The 10139-nt window shown below is 41.6% G+C and overlaps 1 long non-coding RNA gene across 1 annotated transcript; it reads right to left on the reverse strand.

Moving 5' to 3' along the window:
• Positions 1-1188: 1188 nt before the first annotated feature.
• Positions 1189-9398, reverse strand: LOC135448236 (uncharacterized). The gene is made up of 4 exons (XR_010440415.1): positions 9281-9398; positions 4546-4581; positions 3786-4006; positions 1189-2958 (listed from the first exon to the last, which is right to left on the reverse strand). It is a non-coding gene; the product is annotated as an uncharacterized LOC135448236 (long non-coding RNA).
• Between the last annotated feature and the right edge of the window lie 741 nt (positions 9399-10139).

Here is a 10139-nt window from a genome sequence, read left to right on the forward strand (position 1 = left end):
CAAAGGGAGGATACTGCATGTTTAGACCATGTTTGTGACATTCCTATTGTATCCTTTCTAGTGTTAATTACATTATCATCACTGTTTACTAATAAATTTGTCACTCAGAAATTGTAAAAATACTACTAGGCTCATGCACTGGTCCTAACATGGCACTACAGTTTGCTACAAAGCACTAATGCTTATGGAACTATACACATCTCAAAATGGAAGACATTGGTGATTTTGTTGTTTTCAAACAACTTGTAACATCATTTTGTCCACAAGTATTAAAATATATATATGTATATATATATATATGAGCTATTGCACATGCCCCTTGTTTTTGTAATCTTTCACATGGGAAGATTTCCAACCAACATAAAGAAAAAGTGGAGCAAGGAAAAGTGAGTCAGATGAAGCAGCATTTCCATACACAGCAGCTCTTTAAAGGTGCTGGCCAGGACGGTACAGCAATGGGGGTCTTCTGGGCATGCACCATAGGAGTGTTATTTCTGTGAAAGCCACAGATCCTTAACCTAATAAAATCCTGATGTTCTAAAATTAAACTCGAAAACTAATGCTGCTACACTGTCATGAATAGGAGTTAAGAAAAAAATCAGTAATTCTACTTTTTGTTATAATGCCAGGTTACAAAATATTAAGGAGCTTAGATTATCAGCTCTCTAATCAGGCAAATTTGCAATTTTTGTACATGTCCTCAGAAAAAAAAATACCTTCCTGTCCCCCAAATATTTTGTCTTTAAGCTATGCAAGAAACAACTGCTATCTCTAACATCAGAAAGGTAAGTATGGGCAGAAGGAAGAAAACTCCCAGATCTAAATCAGACATTTCTTATACCACATACTTCCCAACCACTGTAATCCTATGATATTGACAGTATTTTCCACCACTTAGAGATGGATCCTGCTTCTACAGACATCTCCATTAAATCCTATTGGCTTCAACGTGAGGAGGCCCTAAAACAAAGTGTGCTTTTCTAGTTGCCTCCAATGCCAGAAAGTTCAGAGCACATTGAGCAAAGCCAGGCCAAGCTGGCGGTCGCCTCATCAAGGTCAATGTTAGCTCTCATCACACAGCTCACACAATGTTGCACACAATTTTAGAGCACCTCTCTGCTCATTAAAGTTGGCATTGCTTTGATACACTGCGTCCTGCCCACCACTCTTAAGCTTACGTGTCTGCTCTTTGCTTCATGGAAACACAAAATGGGTGAAGCTGTCATTAAATCCTACTGTTACAAAACAAGTCTAAACACAGACATTACTTGGGAGGACTGAATCAACATCATTGCTTGTCCTCACTCTGCTATGGAACTTGGTCCCACAAAATGTCACCACATTTCTGATACTAGACTGCTGCCCTGGCAATCAATCACCAAGATTTAAGAAGGATTTCAATTGTTTACTTTTTCAGCCATTTTCAGGCTGTCTGGCTCTCTCCAGCAGTTTTCTAAAAGGAAAAACAGAACAAGAAATCTAGAACACTTCCCCAGCCATTTTAGTATCTCCCGTACTTTAAGCTAGCAAGCCACATTTCTAAATCACAAGCTTGGAATAAGGTGCATGAAAGAGTTTCAGATTTGAGGTGGAATATAATACATATCCCAGTTCTGGTAGGTTTTTGCCAAAAATCTTACTTGTTATAGATAATCCCATAGCAGGGAGCATGTAAACAATATATGCTCCCATTTCAGAATGACAGAAAATATCCTATATAATCACAAATTACATAGACAACGAATCTTGTGTAAACATGAGAACAACCAGATTGTGCCTTAGTTTGGGAAGGAATAAGAAGAGCCAGAAAAAGGACTGTACTAAGTATTTCTGCTCTCAACTCACCCCTCTTACGTGGCTAACATTCCATTTTCCTGGGCCTATTTCTACCTAGATGGAGGAAACATAAAGGTCCTCTCAGTCATGAAAGAATCAAAAAACAAGATTTCATCAGCAGTAGGAAAAGCTGAAATTGTGTTGAGGAAGCCAGGTAGATAAACTGCAACTTTACAGCTCTGGTCTCTTCCATCCCATCAAAAGTTAATTTCTATAATAAAGAAAGATGTTCTGCCCATCTCTTCTCCTGTAGAATGGTCTTGTTCCTTTTGATGCTAAGGATTCATTAAAAGCCTGAGGAAGGTAATGATTAAATGCAAACCTAGTCATTATGCTGTTACCCCAGAGGCCTTCAAAGCTTCCTTTTTCTTTGCTAAAAATGAAATGATGCAGAATAATTTCTTCTTCAGGTGAAAGCTCTTCATATCCCACACTTACAGAGGTTCACACATGCAAATATACATTTTGATCACAGCTTGGGATACACAGTATAGACAAGGTGATTCTGTATTTGTTCTTGTGCATTAGCTGCTTTATGTGAGTTGATGCCTATCTACAAAGTCAAGCCTGGGACCTGGACTAGAAAATACCTGTATGAGACACCCCCTAGTTGTTTGGTAAGTTTCTTGCAGAAAACATTCTGGTTTTCCTCCTGCAACTTGTCATATACATCAGGTCAGTGTGACACAGCAATGCATGCCGACGCTTTGTCTGCTAGGAATTCCAATTTGACACAGAGAAGCATTTAACTGTCCTAAAATTAAGAAGGAAATACCAGTGAAAAACACCAGCTTCCACTTGCATCTGATTACAAAGTATTTTTCATTTTAAAACAGAATGTAGAAAGCTGTATGAAGAGCTGGGACAGAAGACATTTTTTCAGGAAAACAAATGCCGATTTCTGCTACTCTGCTTCTGAGTTTTGATTAAACAGTGGGCTACTTCTGTGGGGGAAGTCATCTGGTGAATCAAATGTTTGGTGAGATGATTCAAACAGAAGTGGACAGATCTTTGTTCATTCAGCTCCATGGAAATGAAGAACGAGTTTTACTTGCTAGAAGAGAAATATCCACATTTTATAGCCTTTGACCAAGCAAGAAGACCACCTTCTTAGGAGAGGATCTGGAATTCCAAATTAAAAAACAGGGAAGGTAGTTTAGTAATCAGAATAAAATACATTCAACGTTAAAATGCCCACCAGTTCACTATTTTAAAAGCCTGACTCTAATGGATAAAATTACCTGGTTTAACAAACTGCAACAGTCCCTTTTAGTCCCTAAAAGGTCTGTAAAATTCTGTATCTAACTTTAGATGGCCATAAGCTGGCTAAGGAAACACTTCAGAAATGCTGAACTACACACTTAGAAGCGATGCAGCTAAAAATACACCACTGTTAATCAGCTGTGGCGCTTCAGCCGTGTCTCCAACACAGAGATGACAACGAAGAGGCAGCAGCAGAGTGCACATGGCACACAGTGCATGTACTCTGCTCTAGCAGGCTGCAGCTCAAAGAGACATCATAAACTACCACCCAACTAATTATGATACTGTCAGTGCCAGAGAGGAAAAGAGCACTTAAAACAGTTTTAAGATCACATACATTAGCTTCTTACTTCTACTCATTTCTCCCCACTTATTCACAGCATAGACAAATTTCAGGAACTCATCTTTTCACAGATCTCCTGGCCTTGCATCAGTGATACTCACCTGGTACCACCTAGCTACAGCAGCTGTTAACACTGATATTTTTGCATTAAGTTAGAAGCTAACACGGCTGCACTCCTGCATCACTATTGCCAGAATGTTTATTAACATTCTCTTGTGCTACAATAAGAGATGCAAAATAGAGGGGAAAAAAAGGGAAAAAAAATCTTTTCTCATATACAAGAACATGAGAATAAATAACCTCTTCCTTTTTTTTTCCTGTCTCTATTTCTTATTTTAATTACCTTAACCATTCCGTTGATCAAGTCCAGAAACAGTTTTCCAGTGACAATTTTCAGCTCCTATGTCAGAAGCAGTGAGCAGACCATGAAAACGGCAATATAGTACATGTCACTATCAATATCTCTCTTGAGTCACTCAAATATTTCAGCGGATCATTGGGCTGACCATCGACTGTTGGGAAAATCTTATTCTTATGAAGATGTGGAAAAGCAGACCTGGAGAGCTGCAATAAAACATGCCAAAGGTTTGTGACAGAGCTGAGAACAGAATATAGCCCTTTGTTGCACACCTTAACTACCAGAATATCTTTATTTCATTCACTGGGAAAAAATAAAACTACAGAAGTTTATTGTAATCTCAAAAATTCTGAATGTACTTCTTTTCTATTTGATAATTTACATTTGGTTATTTTATCATCCTTCCAATCCTATAATTTAACAAATAACACTTTTAAGAAAACTATTACAAGTTAACACAATTTGTTTTAGCAGAGCAAATGACATCACAGGGCAGGGATTTTGTAACTTTCAAGGCATTTATTCTTGCTAGAGCATATAATAGTCAAATCAATGTTTCTTTAAGGTGAAGCCCAAGCTGAAATCTGACACTGTGGCAACATTCCATTTCTCTGAAAGCACTCTACAAAAAATTTAAATCTCAATGACAGATTTCTTCGGTCAGGGAAAAGGGAACTAAATCAGCTGACAAACTTGGTTTAGTACCTTACATTTAGTACCTAAATAACCTCCCAAGTGTACTCACCATTATTTTTGATCATTCCACATCCTCTTCCGTGAGCTGAGAAAGAAAGAGATTAACAAACAAAATTAAATTTGCATCTAGGAAGCAGCTCAGATAATACATGATTATCTGCATAATACACAAAAGATTAGCTGTACCTTCCATGAACCAGGTAACATTTTTAGACTTCCTACACAAAACATGCTGATGTTATTTTTCAAATTATCAGATATACCCCCTCTTTTAGTTTAAATCAAGAGAATTAGACTGTGGAAGAGCGAAGACACACAAACTTTAAATAATTGGAGGCACACATTTCATTTTTATGGGAACTGAGATGGACACACATTCAGTCTCCAGTAAGGCAAGAAACTCTCTCACGTTAATAACAAAGCACTGTAGAGTGAGGATGCTGAGCTGACAACCTAACTGGAAGAATAACGGATTGCTATAGCAGAACTATCTCATCACACAGAATCTAAATCATTCAAAATTCCTCAGCAGAGTTATTAGCTTCCACACTCCTGCACAACACAGCATTCCTACAAGCACCATGCACCAGGACCTTCAGAAAATCTCCGGCCATGAGACAATCCCTATTTCAGGGTAGTTACTTCCTTCCCATGTTGTTAGTTCTGGCCCTTCCTACTCAAATTTCCCCTCAAGAACCAGTCAAGCACTATGTGACTTTTGAGACATTAAGGAACCAATAGCATATGCTTCACAAAAGAATTAACTTGAAAAGGAAGAGTTACCAGCATTGGTAATTAATTGGTAATAATCCCAAATTGCCTTGTCATAATAGAAACCACATAATAGAAACCAATCCAATCTTTGAAAAGCTGGGACTTCTTTCAATAAGACTGTGAATTAACTAAACTAAGCACTAAAGTAAGTCTTATTAAAAAAGAAAGCAGCTGGTGACATTTAAAGCAACTCAAGCAAAGGACTGGTTCATCCAACACTGAAATTCAGTTAGCTTTAACCTACTTTTTTAATTTTAAAAAGTTCACTGACTTTGAATGCCCCAGTTTTTAACTACTCTGCTTGATACACTCTCTACCTGACTTTCATCAATTATGTGAGCACAGAGTTCACAGCAGTCCAACAGAACTTGCAAATGCAAGTGGATTTATATCAAGGTTATTGAAAATGAGCAGGCACTGAGACTGACGGTGACACTATCAACTCTTCAGATAAAAGCTAGTGGACATTACAAAGAAAAAAAAAAAGCCATTTTTCTTGTTTCATACTGTACTGAACACACAATCAATTGATGTGGAGCAAGAAATAACTGTGAAAGCTCAACACTGCCTACATGACTCCTCCTTTGTTAAAAATTCAGAATGTATTATTTTCATTAAGTCTTGACCTATTGCCCATTAATTTTTTTTCTCTACCATAACTAAAGATTAGTTTCCATGAACTTTAAATCTCACATTCAGAGAGGTGCCTGTATTGAAGAAGTTTGGTAATTTCAGGAATTCCAAAGCCAAAAAGAGATTAAGTACTATCTCATAAATTTACCAGCAAAACTGCAATATTTGTCTTCTCATATATATTAACATACTGTATTACCAATCCATCAGTATGGCAAAAAAAACCCCACCAAAGTTGGTATTCTGACATAATCAGCACACTGGAATTGGAGACTATATTAATATAATAATATACAGTTATGCAACCAACTTCCACTCCACCCTCCATGCTCTGTTTTAAGGTACAATAAAAACTGTGATCCATCAGATCTGGCTTTCCAAAATACCATCTTTGACTCTTATACAGACACAAATCCTCCAGGAGATGAGCAGAACTAAAAAGACTCAGAAGATGATTCCACTTCTCTTGCCTAGAGCCTGAGAAGTATGAGGAAGCAAGGAAGGAAAGATCTAGAAGCAGGTTTATATAGAAAGACCAATACATAAAAAATTGGAAGTATGATGGAGACCTACAGAGATACAGAAAGCAAAACCAGCCCCCACGAGTCTACTGTGGTTTTCCCTATGGCTTAAAAACTGCCAAATTTAACCTGGAAACTGAACAACAACAAGCACTTAAATTACAAACACAAATACAATAGAAAGTAGCTTACAGTCCTGCAAAAAATTAGCTGCCTTCATGCTCTTTTTGCTTTCTAGGCAACTTTGAACTAAGCATCTAAATGCGAGCTCCAAGGCAAAGGTGAGAACTTGGAAAAGAAAGTGTAAGACTGGTATGACTGGAGAAAGAGCAGGGGAGCCTGAGCGTGGAGGCACCAAACGCAGCACTGGGCAGGATCGGGCTCTCACAAGCAGCACCCAGGCTGGCGGTCACACCTCCGCCACTTCACAACACACCCAGAGCTGGGACACCACCGATAACCCAGAGTCGGGACAATGCACAGACACAGGGCAATGCTCCCCCCAAAGAGTTCACAAAGGCACATCTGAAAACTGGAGTGCTTGCCAGCCTAGGAAGAGGTAAGGACCTGTCAACTTTTGTCCCCTGCCAACAAAGACTGCCAGTGTGCTGGATCCATAGCATGGTGCTTGGCCGCTCTAGAGACATCTCAGGCACCACACACACACACCACCTTCATTTTTTGTTTCACTCTGTATTTTTAAATAAACCCCTTTCCTCTTTTACCAGGTTTCCAATGCACATCTACTTATTGTTGGCACAATATTTTAACAGTACTTTGTACCACAGCAGAGAAAACTGCTTAAAGATGATATACACACTGTAGGAACGTGCTCTAGGAACACTGCTCAGGCAAAGAAACAACCCTTCTTCCACATTCTATTTTGGAAAAACCCTCTTCATTTTTTTTAATCCCCTACAGACTGTGCAGGTTTTGCATCTCACACTCGCATAAACTCTGGCATGTCAGGACTGGTTTCAAACACTGCTCCTTTTTTAGTTTTTAAGAATGAATGTGGGAGGTGTTCAAATGATACTCCAGACTCTTCACAAACTTGGTCAGGACTTTTTAGCCTTGGCTGGCCCATGACTTTTGACACTCCTGAATAAGAAGTGACAACCATGAGAGGCATAGCCTGCTCATGCAAATTTTCACGCTGCAGACTCACAGCACTGTGGGCAATTGGGCAAGACTGTAAACCAATGCATATTGATTTGACATATACCAGAGCAACAGGAAATTCTGATATGATTTTTAAGATACTACTTCTCACAACTTTGTGCATTAAAAGCAATTAAGAATAAATACTAATCCATATGAATTTCTTACTGCTAAAGTAGTATACAACTTCACACAATAGTAAGCTGATTGCTTATTTTTCTTCCAATGATAATATAAAACAGAATTATCTTTATATGTAGTATGCCAAAGACAAATCTTCTGACATATTTTAAAAGTTCCTACACAGACATGTATAAGTAGAAATATTCATCAGTGGCAGCATACTGTGTCTTAATGTTATGTTGCTCCTAAGCTGCTATTACTGTTACTACATGAGTAATGTTGCACACGAAAATCTGTAAAGTGTTCCTTAAGAAATTTTTCTCCTAAGTAGCTACTGCTTTAAGAACTAATTATAAGACATGCTTATATTTCTTTTGAGTTATTTCACCAGTTACAAATAACTACTTCATTATTAGGTCATCTGTGCTAACACACCATGTCTCCACAAAATCCAAAGCTATGCTTCTCATTTAACCACTTCAACTTGTTTCTTTTACCTGCCATGCAGATTGAAAATGCAATCACAATTCCAGGATGAACTCGAGAACTGCTATCAAATATAAAACACAAGGAATCTCATGCTAGCGACATTAATTCTTTTGCTTTCAGTAAGAACTGTTGATCCCCCCATTTTGTTTTTCTTCAGATTTAAACTAAGTGCCATTCTCTAGCACAAAATTCCACGGACAATTTTGAAGAATTCAGGGCACACCTGGCCTGCATGGTACTAACTTGGAAGGAAAAGATAGTGCTAAATGCACTATCTGAAAACAGTTACTGCATTTGGTACTAACTGAACACAGTTTCACGTGTTTCATGGTGCCTTAAATTCTTTTTACCTTATTATCAACAAGAATGCATAGGGCTAAATCAAATTCCACTATAATCTCTCCGCTTTCCATAGAACTTGTTTTGCAGGGTAGATTTTTGTACCTTCCGGTTTTGTCAAACAATTAGGAAGCCATCCCTTTTGTGCACTCCTGTGTCAGCACTACAGACATCATAAAAGGATATAACCATTCAGATCAGCAGAATTCATCCAGCCCACACATCGCATGAATAAGAACGATAACAGCAGCGTAGCTGTATTCGGCGCTATGCTCGTAGCAGACATGCGAAGCCTCATTTCAGATGATAATTTCGGTTTCCCTTCCCCAGGTCGCTGGCGGCCACAGCTGCGCCCAGCGGGCTGCGGGGCACCGCTGTGCAGGAGCAGGCTCTCCCCTCGGCCGTCCGCTGCAGCCCGGGCCGGAGCTGCCGGACGCCCTCGTCCCCAGCGCCGAAGTTGCTCAGACTTTTCAGGGTAGCGAGCGGGTGGGACCGGCCCGATTCCGGCTGCCGTCCGTCCCCACACGGCCACAGGCCCGCTCCCCGCTCGCGGCGGGCGCGGCGACGGCGCCCGGCCGCTCCCACCGCTCCGGCCCGGCGCCGCGGGAACGAGCCCGAGCTCGGGCCCAGCCCAATCACGGGGCGGGACGGGGAGGCGGGTGTGCGGGCGCTCGGTCCCAGCCCAGTCATGGATCCGGCAGCAGGCTTCGGGCTGGACGCAGCCGCCGCTCCCGCCGCACTCACCTGAGCGCGGCCGAGGCCGCGGGGCCGCGGCCGGCCCGGCCCCTCCGCCTCCTCCGCCCCTCACTCCGCCATCTTCCCCTCCTTCCCCCGGCCTCCCGGCGGGGGCTCGCTGCGCCCGGGCCCGCCCACTCGACCGCGAGCCTATTGGGTGCCGTGCCTGCGCATCAGCCCTCCGCTTTTGGCGGTGATTGGCCAGCAGCGCCGTCAATCATAGGACTGGCCTCCCGCCTCCAAGGCGGCCCGCTCTGATTGGCCCCGGGCAGGGCAGAGGGAAGGGATTGGCTCGGGCAGCGCGAGCGGGACTGGCCCGGGGCGAGTCCTCCGGTGACCTCCAGGGGGATTTAAAGGGGCCGCGCCGCACCACCGGCCGGGAGGGAACGGCCGCGGGGCGTGGGGTCCCGGTCCGCCGGCCCTACAGCACCTGCTGAGCTCATCAAGCATCGTGCGTGCTCCGAAAGGCGGCCTTCAGTCGTTCTGCCGGGATTTTGTCATCCGCAATTTTTTTTACATTTTTTTTTAGCAGCGGTAATTTTGCACTTCAAGCTGACGGGTGGATGCACTGAAGAGTGTGAAGAGGAGTACGTACCCATTCAGAAAACTCTCGAGAAACACCCCCGTCTCACCGTGATTCATCCCACATTACTACAAACCATTTAGCTCGAAATCTTAACACGTGTGTTCAAACACTTAATACAACGCTTTTCTGCGGCGTCACGTTTTAGAGCAGACTGGAATGAAACGCTTTTCCTAACTTCAATATTATGCCCACATTCTATTTGCAACCAAAGCTCCAATTTCAAAGAACCAAAACCACGTTTTTACATTCCATTCTACAGTTACAGAACATCATTTTTACTCC

The sequence above is a fragment of the Zonotrichia leucophrys genome, chromosome 5 (assembly GCF_028769735.1).
Source record: "Zonotrichia leucophrys gambelii isolate GWCS_2022_RI chromosome 5, RI_Zleu_2.0, whole genome shotgun sequence".
In the NCBI taxonomy this organism is placed as follows: Eukaryota; Metazoa; Chordata; class Aves; order Passeriformes; family Passerellidae; genus Zonotrichia; species Zonotrichia leucophrys.